Source organism: Neomonachus schauinslandi, chromosome 3, assembly GCF_002201575.2.
Source record: "Neomonachus schauinslandi chromosome 3, ASM220157v2, whole genome shotgun sequence".
Taxonomy (NCBI): domain Eukaryota; kingdom Metazoa; phylum Chordata; class Mammalia; order Carnivora; family Phocidae; genus Neomonachus; species Neomonachus schauinslandi.
The window spans coordinates 170,348,061-170,371,030 of NC_058405.1; the positions used below are offsets into that span (position 1 = coordinate 170,348,061).

General features: G+C 35.6%; 1 protein-coding gene across 1 annotated transcript in view; it reads left to right on the forward strand.

The window, feature by feature from the left end:
- The window catches only part of SPAG16 (sperm associated antigen 16), a 969,696-nt gene that overhangs the window by 595,235 nt on the left and 351,491 nt on the right, over window positions 1–22,970 (forward strand). The window lies entirely within an intron of this gene.

The window sequence follows — 22,970 nt, forward strand, 5'->3', positions numbered from 1 at the left end:
TGGGGAAAACTAGCAATATATGAAATTTGTCATAAGGTAGGACTGAAAAAGTCTATTTTGTTTGGTTGTTTGTGTTTGTTGTTGTTCATTTTTGTTAGCTTGTTTTTGTGGTTTCTGGGAAGTTAGCAAGTGGGCGTGCCCATCTAGAACTTTGAATTTGGAGGGAATAATGCAGAAGCAGAGGACCAAGTAGGAAATTGTTTGTGGTTGAAGTATTGCTGAAAGTCCATATTTAGAGGAAGTGTCTTAGCCAGATGTTCTCAGGAATTTGACAGTGTTTACTGTTACTTAGTTTCCTTTAGTTATTATTTTTTTTAACAAACTAATTTTTTTTCTCTTTTGGGGGGGAGTGAGGGGGTAGTAGTTAGCAAAATAAATTTCTGTTGCTTATGTTCATGAATCCTAAAGGATACACACATCAAAACCCAAATAATACCAAATGGTTAAAGATGACTTATTAGATACTGAATGAATGTAATAAGAAAGCATAACTCAAAAATGAAAAGGAACCCACGAACCATAGTACCTATGAAGGCCTATAAACCAAAGAAGAACATTTAATACTTAAACATGTATATGTGTGTATGTTCCTCCTAAGTTATTTATGGGTCAAAGAGTAACAGCATCTTAAAATTACAATAAGGAGTTCACTTTATGATAAAATTTATGAGCAACAACCAAAAATATACTTAGGAGAAAGTCATAGTGTTAAATGGTTTTATTACTGCTTAACAAAGCCTAAAAATAAATAGTCACTTTACAATATTAGGAATAATACAATGAAATTAACTAAAATAGCAGTTAAAAATAATAAAGACTAAAGAATAATTTAATGGGGGAAGAGAAAATAGAATTTGTTGATCTAAAACCTGCTTCTTTAGAAAGTCATTAACAAACCATACTAAGACCTGTTTTGCCTTTGCCTCACTATTATTTATCATTTTACTATTTCAGTAACATAGAAAAAATCTAGAGAGAGAGATTAAAAGATAATTATTTCCAGTAACCTATTTAGAAAATCCTGAAGAACCAAGAACCAACTCAGAGTTTTAGAACTAATTAAAAGGTCATAAAGTAGCCCAACACAATTAAATAAAAAAGTCAGTAGATATCCTCTCTGCTGGCAAAATAAAAACAAAAGTTAAAAATGCAAATTCACCACATAAATAAAAAATATACCCTATAAACAAAAATTTTGTGTAATATATAAGAATAAAACTGCATAATAATAAGAGGTAAATAAATGTTGACATACATATAAGGACATGCCAAGTTCTTTGATCAAAAGAGACAAACATACACTTAACTTCTTTATAAACTAATATATAGGTTTAATGAAATTCTAAGGAAGATGCTGATAACATTTTTGCTTCGGGTGTTTTGGGAAATTGACAAAGTGATTCTAACCTTTATATCTGGAAGAGCAATTGATAAAACTGAGAAAACAACAACAAAGATTGATAAGGAAAACTAGCTTACTAGGTATTAAAATAAAATTTAAAAATACTATGAAATATAAAAGTGAAGATTGACAACTCAATCAATGAAAGTGAACATAGAGCTGTGAAACAGATCCTAACTATGTAGTATACAGCATAAATGCTTGATTCCAAAAGGGAAATCTCTTTGAGTCTTGTTAAAGGAATCAACTTCATTCTCATTTTTTTCCTCTCAGCCTTTCCCCATTTTGGTCTGTTGTTGCTAATTCCCAAATCCCTGTCTGTCTAAAGTCTGGGTATCTTTGGACTTTGGATATCTGGTTAAAGTTCCATCTACTTCAAGGAGGGGGTCATGACACTGTTCAATCAGTTCTTGCTTTTTTTCTTAAATTTATTTTTTATTTTTATGTTCAATTGGTCAACATATAGTACATCATTAGTTTTTGATGTAGTGTTCAATGATTCATCAGTTGCATATAACACCCAAGGCTCATCACCACATATGCCCTCCTTAATACCCATCACCCAGTTCTTGCTTTTTAATCTTTTTTCTTTATTATACAAGTAAAATATTGTTCAATATAGAAAATGTGGGTTTTTTGAAAATACTGAAAACAACCCTAAAGATAACTAATGATAAAATTTTATTATTGGGGTGCCTGGGTGGCTCAGTTGGTTAAGCGACTGCCTTCGGCTCAGGTCATGATCCTGGAGTCCTGGGATCGAGTCCCGCATCGGGCTCCCCGCTCGGCAGGGAGTCTGCTTCTCCCTCTGACCCTCCTCCCTCTCATGCTCTTTGTCTCTCATTCTCTCTCTCTCAAATAAATAAATAAAATCTTTTAAAAAAATTTTATTATTATAACCTTTCAGATTTTTAAATGCTTAAGATATTGTTTAAATTAAAATTCCTATAGTCATCATAGTAGCATTGTGCTATACCTAATAATGCATAAGTTAATTTGTCTTCACTCAGTAATAGATCTTGAATATTTTAAATATAAATGCATATATATTCTTATTCTCATTATTGATGTATCATAGATACATTATAATCAAATAGATGCATCACTGTTTGCTTGGACAATCTCTTACTAATAGATGTTTGGATTGCTTCTTAAGTATTTGGTACTCCGAATAAGACTTCAGAAAACATCCTCACAGGTCCTTTTTTTCACAGTCATCATTCTCATTTCATTGATACATATTTATAGGTGTTATAATCTACATTTTAAGAAAGCATTTAAATCATATGGACAAAGACTCTATAAAAAGTCTACTTTTACATGGCTACTTAAGTATTCCCTCCAACACTCCATGAGTGTGCCCACTTTCCCACACTCTTGTCACTTTGATTTTAGCAATTAGATAGGCTAAAATTCTCTTGTCAATGTTTTAATATATAATTATTAGGACCATTGAAATGCTTTATATATTTTTAAACATGTTTGATATGCAGGCTACCATTGACATTTATTTCTACATATTCTGGAATTGATGTTTAAACTATCTGACATAGAATTTTGGACAAAATTTTTAAAATTTAGTTTGGTTAACTGATTTCTTTGTTTTAAAGTCAAAGTAGTTAATTTTTTGGCTAAATTTCAGTTATTTAAATTTTTCTTTCTTTGTCTTGGGAAATTAGTGCTTCATGGAATTTATTATGATTCTCTTAATGGTACAATTAATGATTAAGTGTGTTCTTTTAGTTAACTAAGTATTATTATATATAACATATGTAACTGTACATTATATTGTATATAATTATATATTTTATGTTATAAATATATGTGTAATGTATATTACAAACATATACTAGTTGTATATATTATACCTAACTAGTTGTAATATCACCCTCCAGTTTCCCTACTTTCCTCCCAGCTGTTTTCTGGGATTTGTAGCATCTGCCTGTGGCTGGATGATGGTGTAAGTACAACTATTGTACTTCAGTTGTCAGATTACACGGAACCAGGCGTGTCTTCCCCTTATTTTCTGCAGTTATTCTGTGGAGTTTACAGTACCTGACTGTAGAAAATGATGGTGACTTTGTGTGGAATATGGCATAGAATGCCAAGGCAGAAGTCACATATTGTAAATCTTGTACTGGCTTATGGGATTTGAATCACACCTCTATCAAATGGTTTGGTTTATAAAGACCATAGGACTAGGGGTCAATGGGCAAATGGTGAGGAATATAGGAAATCTCTTCTTTGCCTTTTCAGTCACTCACTATTCCATGATGCAAAGCTACATCCTGATGTGCTAAAGCCTGAATAGAATTCCCAGCTTAGCAAATAGGCATTAGGTTGTCCATTAGTAACTTTTTTCTTTTTTTTTATTATGTTATGTTAATCACCATACATTATATCATTAGTTTTTGATGTAGTGTTCCATGATTCATTGTTTGTGCATAACACCCAGTGCTCCATGCAGTATGTGCCCTCTTTAATACCCATCACCAGGCTAACCCATCCCCCCACCCCCCTCCCCTCTAGAACCCTCAGTTTGTTTCTCAGAGCCCATAGTCTCTCATGGTTGGTCTCCCCCTCCGACTGTTGAATCACAGACCTGTACCTCTGAAACAAATAATACATTATATGTTAAAAAAAAAAAAAGAAGAAGAAGAAGAAGATAGCAGGAGGGGAAGAATGAAGGTGGGGAAATCGGAGGGGGTGTCCATTAGTATTTTTTAATGTGTTTGCATGCTTTAGTCTCTTTCTGCATTTTTGTGGATACTACATATATCTTGATATCCAATTATAATTTCATATTAAGTGCCTCAAACCAAGATTTTGATTTAATTAGCATTTGATAAAATGTTAAAATATAAAAAAAAGGAAGAGTATTCTTCAATAAGAATTCTCTATATCTCTGATGCAGTGAAACTGCAATTGCTTTTTCTGGTATCCTGGATAATTTTATTATTTCTATATTACATGTGAAAAGGAATTTTGTTATTTAAAAAAAAAATCATGTGTATAGATATAGATAAACACCCAAATTTCTGCTACTGAATGTAATGTACTCAATCAACACGTAAGTATTAAATGCCTATTGTGTAGCAAGCACTATCCTAAGTTCTATAATGCAGAAATTAAAATATAAAGATAAAACAGACAAAAATCTCCGCTGTTGGGGAGATTTTTAGAGAGAGGCAATAAATAAATGAGAAGGAAAACTAGTATGTTAGATGATGATATATGTTGTAGAGGAAAAAAATCAGAGAAATAAGATAGAAATATTTGGCTGGTGGGGAAGAGAGTTATTGCAATAGCAAATAAGATACAATTTGAACAAAGGCCTAAAGAAGATAGGGAGGAAGCACTATAGCTATCTGGAGGAAGAGTATTCCAGAGGAAAAAATGCAAGTACAAAAACCCTGGGGTGGAAGCATGTCCAGTGTGGCTTTGAGGAACAAGCAAGTAGTAACTTGGGTGGATGAGTAAGGGGAAGAGCAATTTGAAAATATGAAATGAAACCAGGGAAGTGTTGGTAGGCAGGGAGTGAGGGCAAGTTACATAATCTTGTAAGTCATTTTGATGACTTTAGTCTTTACTCAGGGTGAAATTGGAAGCTATTAGAAAATTTTGAGCAAAATAAATGATTTTACCTCTTATTAGTCTAAAGGTTATGGAGAGGGAAAAGCAGTGGTGGATGCAAAAACATCATGTGTGGCTATTGTACTCCACCTATGCAAAAGATAGCAATAGCTTGGACTAGAATGATAGCAGAGAGGAGGACATGCTTAAAAAAAAGAAAGAAAGAAACACATGCATACATACATACACACAAAAAGGAAAAGAAAGAGAAGAGAAAATGAACAGGAACTTGAAAAATGTGGAAATGCCCCACAAACAAGACTCACTCACATTTCACTCTAGCTTTCCCTTCTAATCCAAATCTTTAAAGAGGAAACAAAGTAGTCACTCAGAAAGGAAAAATAGAAAAACATATAATTTATTAACAACACGTTTATTTTTATTTATTATTTTGGAATTATAGATTGACCTTGCAAATAACCTTTGTCAATTTGTGTATTATTTTACATGTATAAAGAAGTGCTGGTTTCTTAGTGCCACAGTTATGAATTTGAAGTCTGAAATCAATACTAAAAATACAAAGATTTCTATCAATGACTTACACTTTTCAAGTGAATTTGATTCTACCATTGTTCATTGAACAGCTCTGTGTTCAGAGATGGTGCATTTATACTGGGTCAGCCAGTAAAATAAAGCTAGGAGACTGTAGCAGATACCATTGATGTCTTCCCCCATAACCTCGTATTCACCTGCAGCCTTGCTGGACAGTTCCCAGGGCTGTTATCAACTTCTTACCTCAAGGGTTCCATCTTCCTCTCTCTGAGGTTTCCTTCTCTGAGGGTTTTTCTCAGATGCCACAGTTCACTAGGCTCAAGTCCATGCCTCTTGGGGACAAATGGAAGTAGGGGATAAATAGTTTAGCATACCTGTACCCCAGTGGGACAATTGTGAAGCATGTTTTATATGGTTCCTCACAGGGTCCTCAGTGGGACCTCAGGGTCCTAGTCCTAGCTGCTCACAGTACACCCATAACACATCCTTTACTGGCTTCTCCCTCCTTTGTTTCACTTTTCCCATTCCCTTGTGTGTGCTTTCTGAATTCACATCCCAAGTAAATGACTTTCACAGTATTTGTCTCAATGTGTGTTGAGCGGGAGACCCATACCAAGCCAAGTGGAAACCCTTGAATCAAGTTGCTCATGTCTGCTGGACAAAGCAAAAGGTTCAGGAATATTCCACAGAAATTAAGCAAGGGTGATTAGTGGCCTTTTGGCTTTAATCTACCCCTCTTGGCCCATATGTGTCTCACTTTGTCCAGCATTATAGAAACAGAATCTTCAAGAGTTAGCTCTTTATGTTCCCCTCCCAAATACACTGTTAGTGTTAGCATATATTTTACAAATGGTGAATCTGTTGCTACTTCCATAATTAATCATTTTTGTCAATAGTTACAAGTGAACACAGCCATGAAATGCAGAATGAATAATAGGGAGCTGAAAATTTATGGGCATATTGAAGAGATATAATGATCACTTGTATCAGTAACAGAGAAGCAGTAATACAGCTGCTTGGAGCCTGGGCCAGTTTAGAGGAAAAAAGGAGACTTTGCCAGAGGATGATGTGTTTCTACCATCTAGAGCAAAGCTAAAGAGAATTTAAAGTGCCACCATCATCTGGAAGCACAACTAGATTCACGGTTTGATGAAGCCTAGGGATATCACATGTTGTAAGCCCTTGTTAAAAATCAAATCCTAAAGTTAAAAGAAAATAAGGAATTTAGAAAAGACAAAAATAAAATAAAACCCTTAAGTCTATATGAATTTTTTATGTTAATGTACTTTGAAAGTATAACAACGGTTTCTGGTTGGGCAAATTTGAGATATAAAGGCAGTGGATGAACAAATATTCAATGGTTCTTTTCTTTCCTTCTTCTGGCATAATCTAAGCCTCAGGAACAGAAATATCCATGACACAGGACACCTTTTTTTTATACAAAGAATCAGAAAGGTACTACTTATTTAGAGATCAGAGAAAATATCAACAGGAAGCACATTTCTGTGCCATGAAAAGAGTTTCAAATAGATAAACATTTATGGAGTGTCAATACTCTGGTAGGTGTGTAGGTATGGGCAAGGGGACATGAGGCAAGCATAATAAAATGTAATACTTTTCTTATGGAATTTACAGTTTAGTGGTTGAAAAGATATGTGAACAAGTTATTTCAGTACAGTGTCAAAAGGGCCAGGGTCCTCAGTATAGCTATCTGCAGAGCAGTGACATGATCTGATTTATACTTTCAAAGGATTTCGCTGGCTATCCTGTTGAGAATAGCCTGAAAGGAGGCAGAGAGACAATGATCCAGGCAGAAGAATTTGGTAGACTTGGAACAAGATGGTAGCAGGGGAGGTGATAAAAGGTTTTATTTATTCATTCATTCATATAGACATAGTTTCAGTCCTCCTGAAAAGTTATAATAATAATACAATATACACTTCACCCAAGTTCCCCAAGTGTTAACATTGTACTGTATCTGCTTTATCCCTTTCCCTCTTTCTGAATATATACATGCATATATGTTTTTCCAAAACATTTGAGAATTAATAGTAGGCATAATATCCCTTAACCCATAAATAGTTCATTGTGTAATACCTAAAAACAAGGATATTCTTTTAAACAACCATAGGGAAATTATCCACATCAGTAAGTTGGTATTGATACAATATCTAATCCACAGACTTTATTCAAATTTGTCCAACTGCACCAATGCCTATATAACAAAAGAAAATTTAGGATCATGTGTTTTCATTCAGTTGTATTTTTAGTTCCTTTTCATCTGGAATAGTTTCTCATTCTATCTTTGTATTTCATAATATTGACATTTTGGAACAGTACAAGCCAGCTATTCATAGAGTGTCCCTCAATTGGGTTTGTCTGATATTTCCTCTTGATTAAATTCAGCTTATGAAACTTGAACAGGAATACCTCAGAAGTAATGATCTTTTCAGAGAATTATATCAGGAGGCACATGTTGTTGATCTGTATCATTACTGGTGATGTTAATTTTGATCATTTGGACTCTGCTAAGTCGACTCTGCTAAGTCTTAGACTATTATTTTACTTTGTAATTAATAATTATCTTGTTACTTTGAGACTGTAAATATTCTGCGTCTTCTAAAAAATTCAGTTACTCATTTTAGCATCCACTGATAATTCTCACTTTCTTTGATTGTTATTATGATGGTTGTTGATAGTGATTTCCTAACTCCATCATTTCTTCATTTATCAGTTTGGTTTCTACTCAAAGGAAGACTTTTCCCTTCTTCCCTCATTTTTAAAAAATTTATATCAAAGTGAATTCATGTATTTCTCTTTTATTCAATGAGTTATATTTTTATGTCATGATTTTAATACTCAAATTGTTCCATTCTTGGCTAATGAAAGCTCCTCTGTGGTGGGCAGTGTCCTTTTGAATGTCCAATATTATTCTCTGAGCACCTCCCTCACTTCTAGCACAAGAAATTTCAGGCTCATCTTATACTCTTCTTGCTGTAACACTGGAATCAGCCTTTTCTTCTAGAAGCCCTGGTTACTTTTAATGGAGAATGCTATTAGAGATCAAGATCTGGGTTCTACTTGTTGTCTACTTGTGGGAGGGGGGATCATTGCTCCTAGTCCTTCTCAGTAAACTGAGCTAGAAATAGCTATAAAGATGATTATATGCACGCGCGCATGCGCGCACACACACACACACCTGTATCTATACAGTAAACTAACTATATTAAAAATTATGGATTCACACTGATATCTCTAATTCCAATCCAATGACAAAATTCATTCTATTTTCCTCCTTTTCCATATCTAAAATTCTCCTGTCTGCCAATGACAAACACAGCTCCAGGTATCTATAATATATTTACTTATATGTTCAATCTTATAATGTACAGAAAATAGTTTCACTATTACTAACCCAGGTCTCTAAGAAAGGAAGCCTACTAATTAGCATTCAATATTTGTTTAGAGTTCTTTTTGTCTTTAGCCTGAAGGTGTATAGTCCAACTACTACCCTACCATGTTTAACAGTTATTTGAGTTAGATGTTTCCCATCTCCCATTAGTTGGTGTTACTTATCCAAACGTTATTTATTTGAAATATGCTGAGTCATTTCTTTCTGTTTGTGTTCAATAGTAGGATTTTCTACCCTTCCTTATTTTATTCATTTCCTTTTTTTTTTGAGTCTGTGAAACATTAACATTCTTAAGTCAGTACTGCATTAAATTCTACTTACCTTCTTTGTGTTTTCTGTTGGTTTAGTTTCTTTTTTTATATTTCTAGATTTTTAAGCAGAGAACTTAACTTATTAATTTAGACATATTCTTTGATTGATAGTGTTTAAGGCTATATAATTTATTTTACTGCTTCTTTGTGTCTCATATTTTATATATGTATATACACACATACACATATGTACATGTGTCTTAGTGTTTTCATTTTCATTCTTTTTAATGTTCTTTAGGTTTATTTTGTATTTCCACATTCACTCAAGAATTGTTTAATAAACATTTTTTATTTCTAGTTAAAATAATCTTTTAATCTTTAATATTTTAAATAATTTCTAGTTCTTTATGTATTAAAATTTTACTTGTAACATTTTTTAATTATGAAATTTATTTTTTGTGACTTAATATATGATCAGATTTTATGATTGTCCCATGAGTGCCTGAGAAGGCATAATCATGATTTTCCAGGGTGTAAATTTCCATGTATACATAATATCTACTTTATTGGTTAGGTTCAGTAGGACTTCTGTATCCTGTCCTTGTGTCTACTTCATTTATCTCACACTAATTCTGATGTATTAACATTTCCTAAGGTTAATATGTTTCTTTCTATGTCTTTTTACATCTCTTATAGTTTTTGCTTACAAAGGCATTGCTGTATTATTTTGGTGCATAGATATTCACAATTATTAGGTATTTGCTGTGAACTGAGGCTTTTAGCATTAAAAACAATTCTCTGTCATATTTAACACAGTCTAATTTGAAGTTTATTTTGTTTGATATCAGTATTGGTTTGCTTTATTATTATTTCTAGAAGCCTGGTTTGTCTTTGCCCATCTTTTTATATTTAGCTTTTCCAAAGTATTTTAAGTGTGTGTCTTTCATTCAGAATATATTTGGGTTTTGCTTTGTCAGCCAAATTGAAAATTGTTTCCTTTTTAATAGATGATTTAAGTCATTCATTCACATTTATTGATATGTGAAATGTTTAATTGCAACCCTTATCATATTATTTTATGTAATAATTACTATATATATTATGTTATATTTGCTATATTACTCTATATGAAATGGTTTGGGGTCTCTTCCTAAAAAAATTCTTTTAGTGTTTAGGAAGGACTATATTTTTGTTCTGTGGGCTGGCTTTTTACTTATTTTTAAAATTCTTTTATTTCCCTGCTTTTTTTTTTTTACCATGTTACTACGTTGTTTGCAGTTTTAATGACATACTTTTAAGTCCAAACTATTGTCTACACAACAATAACTTCCCTCTACCTTCTCCCTTCTCCTGTCATTTTTAGTTGCATTATTTCTACTCTGTCAGAACATACAACACATACTAGGTAGCACATCATAAAACATTATTATTTCACCATCCACCTCATCTTTTTGTGTTAAATCTACAATATATTAAAAGCTCACCAATAATCCTATTGCTGAAATGTCCCAATTCATCTCTTAGTTGGATTCCATGAGTATTTAAAACTGTTTTTCACTATTGATCCTTGAATGAAAACTTAGCTGACTATAAAATCCATGATTTACATTTTCTTTGCTTGGATTATTTTAAAATGCTGTTCTACCGGTACATTATTTTGTATGTGGTTTTTTTTAGAAGTCTGATGCCAACTAATTATCTTGCTTTTGCTATCTGTCTACCTATCTATTAATTATTGGCTGGAGGCCAGTCATCTTTTTTATTTAGTAAGATTATAAAACACTATTTTTACCATCATATCACTTTGAATTGATCATTATAAATCAATGTTCATGTTATGCAGTGAGTATATAGATTCAGGACTTCTAAGTTTCTCCTCTAAATTGATCTATCCCAGTCCATCAAAGCGCTCAGCAGTAAAAGGGCCTTCATATCCACTTTGTTAGAAGGCAGTTATGAAGAAATGCAGCCTGTTTTTACTTTGTTGATATAATGAGTTAAAAAAAAGTCTTAAAATGTATACTTGTTAACAGAAAAATCTCTTGAGGGTAGTCAGCTAACATAAAAGAATGGATTTTCTAATCAGATTTAACAAGAGCCAGAGATCTTACCTGGTATGCAGCTTTACTCAATAATGTCAAACAAAGTTCCTAGTAGAGAGAGCAATGTCGCACACCAAAGGCAGCTTCCCAGATCCTGTCTAAACACCTTAGGCATGTACGTCTAGCCAAGAATCATAGACAAGGTCTCTGTATGAGGATCCTGGGATAACCTCATGCCCTGGAAACATTTAAATTATGAAGCATCTCCGTTTAATATCTCCAACACTGTATCACTGACAGGGAGCTAAGTAAGCCTCATGGACCCTGGGTTCTATAGTTGACCCTTAGCTAGAACATCCTACGAAGTACATTTTACAGATAAGTTCTCTTCCTCCTAGAAAATATCAATAGTTTACATGCCCAAATGTCTAGTTAACAAGGAACTTGGGCTGGGTCACTTGCCAACATTCTTTTCCCTAGGAGCACTCAACTCCATAAAGGGAATGCTATGGCCAGAATATATGTATCTCTCCCCAAAATTTGTATGTTGAAATTCTAACCCCCAAAGTGATGGTATTATTAGATGGGGCCTTTAGGAGATTATTAGGTTTTGAGGGTAGAGCCCTCATGCATGGGATTAGTGATCTTTTAAAAGACTTTATAAAAAGTCCACAGCGCTCCCTAGCCTCTTCTATCATGTAAGCATACAACAAAAAGTCTGTAAGCCAAAAGAGGGTCTTTCCCCAACTGTGCTGGCACCCTGATCTCAGACTCCCAGCCTCTAGAACCGTGAGAAATGAATTTCTGTTATTTGTAAGCTACCCAGTCCATGGTGCTTTGTTATAGCAGCCCAAACAGACTAAGACAGGAGGTAATGTGCTGTAGACCAGGTGCAACTGGAGGAAAAAATAGTGTAATGGAAGTGGGAGGAATAGCCCAGTCATTTAGACCATGGGCTTAGAACCATTCATTTAACTGGTTGCAGCATTGGTCTGTGTTCAGATAAATTGCAGACATCATACCTGGAGATTCATTCACCTGAAGAAACAATGCAGTGCCCTAGTTGCTTAGATAATTGATATTATCTATGGTATCAGAGGCAGAATTGAGATTTTTATTAAGTCCATTTGAAAATTAAAAAACAATGGAGATAGTTTATATATGTATAATACTGAAATAGATATCTCCATGTGATAGACATATACATATACCCATATAAGTTCTCTTATTTTTATTACAGTAAATCAAAGTTCTAGATATTATATATGTACTGCTTATCTGAACATAAACAACCATTATACTTCTCTGTTTTTTAGTCCCTAATTCCATGTAGAATAAGAATTATGACATATTCTTGTCCTATTTTTGGAGCAGAAGATGTATTTTTTTAAAGATTTTATTTATTTATTTGACAGGGAGAGAGATAGCGAGAGAGGGAACACAAGCAGGGGGAGTGGGAGAGGGAGAAGCAGGCTTTCCGCTGAGCAGGGAGCCCGATGCGGGGCTCCATCCCAGGACCCTGGGATCATGACCTGAGCCGAAGGCAGATGCTTAACGACTGAGCCACCCAGGCGCCCTCAGCAGAAGATGTATTGACTTACTCCCTTGGAGTCTTGTTTTCTCTGTGTCTTCTATTTCATGTCAACATTCTTTTTTTGATGTTTTCTAATTTCTTTCAAAAAAAAAGTACCATCAAGTAAATAATAACAATCCTTACATTTGTTTAAGTTTTAGTTTATACATCACTAAAAACTCTAGAAACTGCTCTAAATACAATTCTCTAAGTAATAACATGATTTGGAGAAATTCTATAAATACCCCCTTAGTCACTGTGGTTCATAAGACACCGTTTGCTTTTTCTTTCCACTGTCAAGCTATAGTTTCTCCCAATCAGTACCAGTTGCTTACTGATATTCCCTGAGTCACTATCAGCCCTGGACAACTTGATACATGGCTTTTTTTTTTTTTAAGACTTATTAACAGGTGCTTGCCATTTGTTGATTTTTTTAAAAAAAGTCAAATTGTAAATTTTTATTACAAATTAAAAATGATGTTCTTAAAAATCTCAACTTGAGCATATATGAAACAATTTAAAAACCTTTAAAGGTGTATTGAGAAAAACCAGGCTTAAAAAAAAGTTTGTAGTTGCCAAAAGGAGATGTCTAGGTAAAAATAATAAAACCCCATGCTGCATAGATAATGCAGATAGTTCTATTTATCTGGTCAATGAGCACTTAAGGTCTTCAGCTCAAATCTTTTGTTCATTTCTTATTGCTGGAATTTCATTTCTTCTTACTGTATGACTAAAGCAGATGATAGTACAGATGGTAAACCTCAGGAGCACCTGAGACTTACGGAGAGTGTCTGTAATGGTTATGGTCTGCTGCATGCTTACTGCCTTGGACTGGAACTCCACCAGGCCCTGTCACATTTGCTACCTTCAACAACATCAAACTCCACAGTCTCTCCATCTCCTACACTGAAGGTACTTCCTGGGGTCATTCTTCTTTATGATGGTCGGATGCATGAATACATCTTCCTTGGTGTCATTCATATTGATGAAACCATATCCAGGTCCTACGTTGAACTCTTTTACTGTTACCCAAACCTTTGTTACGAGGACCTTCTTCCCCACTACGGCAGGCGCTGCCTATGTGAGGCTGCCCTGGCCTCTGTTCCTTGTGGGACTGTGGGTGGTGATGGGCTTGGGGTAGGCAGCGCTAAGGGCGCAACTGGCTGCTGGGTCTCGGCCTCCCAGCTCACGGTTGCGGTGATGGTGACAGGCCGGCAGCAGCAGCTCCTCCCGGGGTATGATGGTAACTAGGCTGGCGGTGGCGCTGCTCAGGGCTCCGAGATGGCTTTGAAAGAAACAAACCACTTATCCATTATTCCCCAATGGTAACATCTAAGGAGAATTTAGTAGTTTAGGCATTTTCTAAAGTGAAAACACTTACAGCAATCTGAAAAAGCTTGTCTCAAGGACTAGAAAGGAACAGTTAAGAAATCAAATGAAGCTTTGTTATATTAAAGGTAGTCTTGATCTTGATCATTTGAGCGGAAACATCTCTCCTTTTCCTTCAATATTCGGCTTTTTTGATATGGATTATATGAATGATAGCCCACCTCCTTACCCAGATTTATTTAAGCTGCTTTTTATTTTTTAACCTGTCTTATGCTCTGTGATTTGTGACGTTCCCTCTAGTTTTGTTTCAGAAGTAACAATGCCGTTCTATGGAAAGTCATATATATAAATTAGTCATTCTGGGAGAAATATCTATATCTGGTTATAAATATAAGTCATTATAGATATATTCCTATTCCTAGTTGATGATGTTTATACTGATGTAAATTATGACCTTTAAAACACATGATTATAAGTATTTTCCATCCATATAGTATCATTTTTCTAAGATGTCTCAAAACCAGATTTTGCAGTTATACATTCTATGGGCTCCATGCCAGGTAGCTGGGGACTGGCAGGCTGCCCCACAGCCATTGTGAGTTTACTGCAAGAAATCTGGTGATAGCCATGGGGAGTCCTGAGGGCCAAAATCCCATGAGGGTAAGATTGGACCGACATGGAGTTAATTTTTTTTTTAATATTTATTTATCTGACAGAGAGAGACACAGCAAGAGAGGGAACACAAGTAGGGGGAGTGGGAGAGGGAGAAGCAGGGTTCCCGCCGAGCAGGGAGCCTGATGCGGGGCTCGATCCCAGGACCCTGGGACCATGACCTGAGCTGAAGGCAGCCGCTTAACTGACTGAGCCACCCAGGTGCCCCTGTAGAGTTAATTTTTTAAGAGAAGTTATATAACATACCTCAAATTACAAGGAAAAAGGAAAAAGAATCTTTTTTTTAATATTTGGTAACATACATTTTATAGAAACATCATTTGAAAAATATATAAAACAGCTTTAAGATATGTTCTATATTAAAGAATAGAGTTGATAGAAAAAGAATATATAAAAGTTGGATTTTATTTATATACATTTCAGAGAAAATTTTTATTCTTGAAAGGCATCAGCAAACTGACCTTTCTTCATACTTCAATTCCATGTTATCAAAACTTGTACCAATTGCATTACAGTATTTTGTTCCTTTTAGTAAGAGAGAAAGGGCTGGGTCTTCCTTATAAACAATATGACTGTCTCTGTCACCAAGAAGAGGGGTGAAGGAAATTCTAGTCAAATTTTCTTTAGCTTCATGTATTTAAGAGTCATCTGATGAGGTTGGGTTTAGATGCAGACTCCTGGGTCCCATATCAAGAAATTCTAATTAAATTTACCTTGAAGATCCTAGGAATGTGTATTTTTTAACAAGGATCCCAAGTAGTTCTGGTTAATGCGATTTTTCTAAACACACTTTGAGAAGCACTGTCCTGGTTCTTTCTATGTCAGCAGCAATGTCTAAATGGTCTGATTCAAGGAACTTAGGTAAACAGCAGTGAAGCTTCAAGTTATCACATTCTTATCCAACACTTGATATAATTTGTATTGTTTAAATAATTGATATCCATGAAATTAGAGAAAAAATTTAAGGACTCTTATTAAATCCCCCAAACAGTATAGGTACTCTATGTGTGTATGTGTATATAAAATGTTTATATATACACACACACACATACACATAGTTTACCTCATTCTCATTACAATAAATCAGAATTCTAGATTTATGTATTGGGTATCTGAATATAAAGCCTGACAGCAATTGATAACAGGAGGGTCAGAGGTAGAGTTCATCTGTGAGATAAAAGGACTAATGGGATCAGGGGAGATGAAAAGGGGACCAGCCTAACAGGTGAGTATCGTAGTAAGGCACTATGGAGTTAAGCAGAAGCATGGGAAGGGGCCTATTATGGGCTGGATTGTGACTCCTCCAATTTCATATGTTGAAGCCCTAATCCCCAGTACCTCAGAATGTGACTGTGTTTAGAGACAGGGCCTTTAAAGAGGTAATTAAGGTTAAATAAGGTCTTATGGGTAGGCCCTTAACCCAATGTAACTGGTGTTCTTATAAAAGAGGAACTTTGGACAGAGACACCAGGGATGCATACCCACAGAAGAAAGACCATGTGAGAACAGAATGAGAACATCTGCAAACCAAGGAGAGAGGCCTCAGAAGAAACCAATCCTGCAGTACCTTGATCTTAAACTTACAGCTTCCTGAACTGTGAGAAAATAAATTTCCACAGTTTAAGCCACCCAATCTGTGACATTTTGTTAGGGCAACCCTAACATACTAATTCAGATTTTGGTACCAAGAAGGGGGTGATGCTACAATAAATACCTAAAATATGGAAGTGGCTTTGGAACTAGGTAAAGAGCAGAGACCGGAAGAGTTATGAGGTGCATGCTAGAAAGAGCCTAGATGCCTTGGAGAGACTGTTGGTAGAAATATGGATGTTAAAGGTGCTTCTGCTGAGGTCTCAAACGAAAATGAGAAACGTGTCTGGAAATTGAAGGAAAGGCAATCATTGTTATATAGCAACACAGAACTTGGCCAAAATATGTTCTAATGTTTTGTGGAAAGCAGTAAGTGACAAACTTGGATATTTAGCTGTGAAGATTTCTAAGCAAAGTGCTGGTAGTGTGGCCTGGTTTCTCCTTGCTGCTTATAGTAAAACCTGAGAGGAGAGAGATTAATTGAAGAAGTTGTTAAGCCAACAGAAACGAGAACTTGAAGAGCTGGAAAATTCTCAGTCTATCCATATTGCAAAAAAAATGAGAAAGTGTGTTCTAGAGAAAACACCAAGGATGGCCTGGACAGTAATTCCATAAGGCGATTGTGGGTGTGACTCAAGGATCTAATCAGCCTCTCTGCGGAAGCCAGGGAGAGAGATGGGGTTACAACAGCAGAAGCACCACCAGCTTAGACTAAAGGGGACAGGGATTGGACAAAATGCAGAAAGGCCATTGAACTTCTGGGATTTTATTGGTCAGGACAATAGCACTGTCTGGCGATAAACACACGTGATCCTCCAGGAAAAGGGAGGAATTACCCTGAAGGCAGGCTGGTTTCCTCCTCAGTTCCAGAATGGGGCTACCTCTACAGTTATTACTGCAATAATGTCTTAATCTATTCATATACGGTGTTCCAGATATTGTATCTTGTTTCATTTTGTAGCCCTAGTGATTTTCCAAGTACATTCTGATTTTGTATATTCATACTTCCTTCCAATCCTGTCTACTCCCATTTATGAACCATAAATTACTTCACTTTGCTCTTAGAAAAAATTTTTTAAAATGTCTTAATATAATCTATGAGACCTCAAATGACCCAGCCTTTACTTGCCTCTCCAACCTCATCTTATATTATCCTCTTTCTTGGTCCGTCTGGCCCAATCCAGCTGATTTTCCCATAGTTCCCACGCTCACCATGTACATCCTCTGCAGGGCTTTTGCATGTCTTGTTCTCTCTACTTACAATGGACCTCCTCTTTGCCTACTTAACACCTACCAATTCTTTAGATCTCACCACTGAAACCACTTCCTGAGGGAAGCTTGACTATGTAAAATTTCACTGTTATGGTCACTCATAAAACTGCAAATTCTTCACACAACACTGTAAGCTCCAAAGGGAGGGTCCATGCATGTGTATGCTCACATTTGTTATCTTTATAGATGGGCACTTCACTCCTAACAAATATTTTTGAATAAACGCATGCACACATAAGTGAATGAATGAATATAAAATTTCAAAGAGAATATGGTTTTGGACTATTATTACTGTCTGCTTTAGTTCTGACTATCTAGCTTTGTTTAATGCTAATCTTAAAAGCCCATGTAAACATTTTATGAGTTAATTGGTTAATTTTAACCCTGTTTCACATTCACAATGAATCTACAAAAAAACACATTTATTCCCATAAATAAAGGGATTAATGTAAAAGTCATTTCTTGAAAAGGTAAGAGGCACTTGAAGTTTGGTAATCTATACTACTAAACATCTTTCCCCTTTTCTCTCCTCTGTTTTCCCCTCTGTCACCGATTATTTCCTCTCCAGAGTTACTAAAACCAGATTCATTCTCCACCAAAATCATTATGCGCGTTAGGAAAAAGAAAAGAGAAAAAAAAAAAGTTCAATTCCGCAGAAGAGATTACAGGGTGTGAGCCAAACCGTGACAGTCGCCAGAATATTATTACTCATTTTTACTCTAAAACATGATTGTTAAGTGCTCAGAATATAGAAGGATTATCCATGCTAGAAAAGCGAAGTTGCTTGCTTCCCCGAGGACTAGTTTTGACTGTACTTTCTGAAACATACAATCACAGCAGTGTTTTACCCTTTAATATTGATGACACAATAGTTTGTTATGTTTTAATTTAGCTTCAAGAATATCTCTAGCAATTTGGCGTTACCTCTCCAGTGGCCTCCACCCAGAATTTACCCTTCCAAGGACGACGGGCAATACTATTTTGCTAATGCTAGTGTTTTACAAGCCAGTCTCTTACTCAGCTCATTGTGTTTTTTTCTCTCTGAAAATATTTTATAGCAGAGGAATAATAGCTCAAAAGGAAAAGACATTTATCAAACTAAGGGTAGAAAAAGGAAGACCAAGAAGAATTGCCAAGAAAAGCTTTTACTAATGCTCCGCATGAGGAAGAGTTAGAGAAGCACATTCTGTGCATGATGAAATGGCCAGATTCAGAGAGCCTTCAGAGAGACAAGTTGTATTAAACTCATTTGCTTTTTTATTGGCTATTTCCTTCCCCATCTCGTTCACTTCAAAGTTTGTATTTCCCTTCCCTTGTGGGTTCTAACTTTGATTTTGCTTTTCTAAAGGATGTACTGTATCTGCTGTAACATTCTAATTAGGCCTTTTCCAGTTATACTTAGAATAGTGTAAAATCTCAAGATATAACATTTCTTGCACCTAAAGAGTAGATGACCCATGATGGGGAAGTTCACATAGTTGTAATTTAATAGAGTCAGCAAGAATACTGACATACCCACAGGGGATCTGCCTTCCAGAGTCTGACAGATGACGTTGCTGAGGATGATCAGCCTTAAGGGCTGATGCACATTACTATCATTCTCCTTGGGAGTCTGTTGTCAGGCTCCAAGCAGCTGCATATCATGGGGTTTTTATCCTACGTTGTTAGATGTAGTTGATAAATTTTTCCCTAGAGGCTGACTTAATTTTTAACATATTCCTATTTACTTAATAAAAAAAATAGATTTCTTTTTTTCCTATGTGATTTGTAATATGGTATATTGATATTAGATGGAACATATCTGTATATTGCTTTCAAATGTGAATATACTATATAAGCTCTATTCATGTCAATTAAAACAATGATTTTTTTTTTTTTTTTTTTACTATTGCAAAATCATTTTTATTGATGGAACTATTTTTACATGGAATAGAGAAGGGCAGCCAATTTAAAAAAGCACCTTAAGGGGCGCCTGGGTGGCTCAGTTGGTTAAGCGACTGCCTTCGGCTCAGGTCATGATCCTGGAGTCCCGGGATCAAGTCCCGCATCGGGCTCCCTGCTCAGCAGGGAGTCTGCTTCTCCCTCTGACCCTCCTCCCTCTCATGCTCTCTGTCTCTCATTCTCTCTGTCTCAAATAAATAAAATCTTTAAAAATAAAATAAAATAAAATAAAAAAGCACCTTAAAATATGGACATTCTCCACCTCTAGTACCTCTAGTCCTTCGTAAGTGCTGGATAAAGTAAACATAATTAACTGGTCCAAAGTGCTAGACTGGACAAGGAGCTTTAGTGTTAAGTGGTCAGCCATCAGGTGACTTCCTTTGAAGCAGAAGTTGACCCTCTAGAAGTCTCATGATCTTTGATGTAGTCATACTGCTTTTGACTTATTCTGGTTTAACTGATAATGTGGCAGAGAAGGGAGGAAATACCTTGTCCCTGAGGCACAACTAATTCATTTCGAGATCATTCATATCTGGTAAGTTCTGACTTGCCTGTATCAGCCACGACTCCAATGTTGACTGCAGTGTTGCGCACAGATTTTGTGGAGTCAAGGTCTAGGCCATTTCTTTCAGCCTTAGTTTTAGAGAAGTTTTTCCTCTTTGCATCATATATTATAATAACAAGAGTAGGAATTCAATTCCAAAGAGGTGTTATTTTTTAATAGTAAACTAAAAAATGCCAATTTTAATTATACTTTGGTTCCACCTGTGTCTGTTGATATTCTGTCTCCAAGAAAAACTGATTTTTTTTCTCATACTTCCCCTCTGCTTGCTCCGTACAGCAGAGTTCCATTTAAAACAACAACAATAAATAAGATGAACTAAAAATGGAATAGAAGGGGAAAACTTTATAACTTAGTTGATTTTCTATATAATTTATTTCATACTCTAGCAGTAAAGTCAAGGTGTACTGCAGAAAGGCAAACATAGGCAAAAACTGAAAGCCACTTTTGTGAAAATGACAAGAAAATCTGCCCACAGCCAACACTGCATAAGCTTTAACTCCATTTCCTGTTTGAGACTGCAACCCAAGTGTTCCAGAGTTCCAGTGAATGGAAAAAAATGATTTAAGACATGAAAACCAGAGCTTCTGAAGAAAAGTGAAAGAAAACAAGATCATTTTACCTGAAGGAGAAAGACGAAGGGGAGATGTAATTCAAGCATGAGTGGGGACACTGCATAAAATATGGAAGATAGCTATTCCAATTGAAACAGGGTTTCAAATTTAGTTCCATTTGAGCTAAAATTAAATTTAGTTTTAATTTATACCAGGAGGAATTTGCCATTCATATTAAATCTTCTTAACCAGACCAAAACAAAAGAAGATGAAAACTAGATATTTGTTTTGTACTGGTCTTAACCATTGCTGTGGTTGGACCAGCTGTTGTGGTCCTTATTGTGATTGCGAGATTCCTTTTAGCAACAACCATCAGAAAGCTCTGAAAAAATAAAAGTTTACTACTTACAAGACCTGGAAATGGCACAGCATACGAGAGGCCACATAACCAGGTGGCCAGTAGAGAGAGAGAGAGCACTACTGTCTGGGGGCTTCTGCTTTTATTGGAGTCAAGGGTAGCATCCAGGGCTTTCCAGCTCTTTCCAGCTCACTGTTTATTGGTGAATTTAAAACATAAAAGTAGGAATTTAAAGCACAGAAAGAGAAAAGGGAAGTGATACAAAGGGTCAGTAATGGAAACCAACCAGCACCTCTAAAACAAAGGAGTCTCAGTATGGGGAGGTGGCCTGGTTTTCATCTGGTTGTGCGGCTGGCAATGTGTTCATTTGTCTTTAAAGTGAATGCCTCTTTGAAATGGATTCCTCAGCAATCAAAGCTCAAGTCAGGCACTTGCATTACAAAAAAACCAAACCAAACCAAACCAAAACAACAACAACAACAACAACCGAACAATTGTCAGGGCTTTACACTATGTTATTCTTTAGTTATAATTAAGAACTGACCAAAAATGTCTTTGATTAATGCTGCCTGAAAGCAAAGATGTGCTGTGGATGAGGATTGGTGTGAATGTGTTTAGTACTTACTGCAAGTCAGACCTTCTGAAGCAGGAGCAGGTTGGCCCTCTATAAGTATGACCCCTCTGTGGTCACACTGCCTTTGACTTAAGAGAAACCTTGTCCCTTGGGGACAACCAGCCCATTTTCAGATAATTCATTCCTAGAAAACTGACTTAGGGCACCAGCCACACCCCCCAATGCTGAATGCACTATTGTACACGGATGACCAGGAGACAAGGTCCAGACTGACTCAGGTTTGCTCCTGCCATTGTCACGACAATACAAGTGTTGAAACAGAAGCCCAAGAAGTCACATGACCAGACTCACATAGTCAGGAAATTGCAAGAAGAGATGAGAATTCCAGTCTATTGATGCCTAAGCTTATTTTCTTTCCGTCATCCCACCCTATATACCTACATGAAGCTTAAAACTTTTTCAAACTTTGAGTTGAATTAATAGATGTAACTAGAGATAGAGATAAAAGTTTTAGTTTGACTGAGGTATTAGGTGGAACTCAAAGGTTAATAATGAAACAATGAAATAGCTTCTTCTCTCTCTTTTTTTTCTTTTTCTAAAACCCTTTATCTCTTTATTGCTAAATACAAACTGATAATTAGAAAATCCATAGGAAATTCTTTGTTCAAGGATTTATTTATATAATTGCTCCTATCAGAGGCTGTTCAAGTGTTTCATAGAGCATATAAGAACATAAAAGAGAAAACGTGAGAATAATGTTTCCTTTGCAAAGTGTAACATTTTTGAGGTCTAATGGACCCTATTATTGATTAATTACTAAATAAACCCATGGAAATGAGAACATCCGGCTTACTATTTCTGTCAACTTTTTGCTGAACATGGCCTGTTTTGATGAGCAGTGTCCTTGGACTCCTCACAAAGAATCCATGTCTCTAAAGAGTCCATGTCTCTAAATCAGGATGTATTTGTGTTCGTCTTTGCTTATATAGCTACATATATTATTTCAGTCCAAAGAGATTTTTTTGTTGTTGCAAATTTAAGGTGATTAAAATGGTTTTTAATGGCAGTAATTTTGCAGTTATAATTACAGTGTTTATTATCATGAAGAATTAATATAAATATATGGCAATTAGCAGTGCTCTGTTGGGGAAGGCTGAAAATAATTTGTCCTAATCTAGAGGTTTTCTGAGATCCGTAATATGCATATACTAATTCCTTTGCCCTAATAATACCACTGTGTGAAGTAGCTCTAGGGATTTTTAAAGGTTAAAGAGATGTTCACAGCAGGAGAGTGACAGAGCATGTATGGGAAA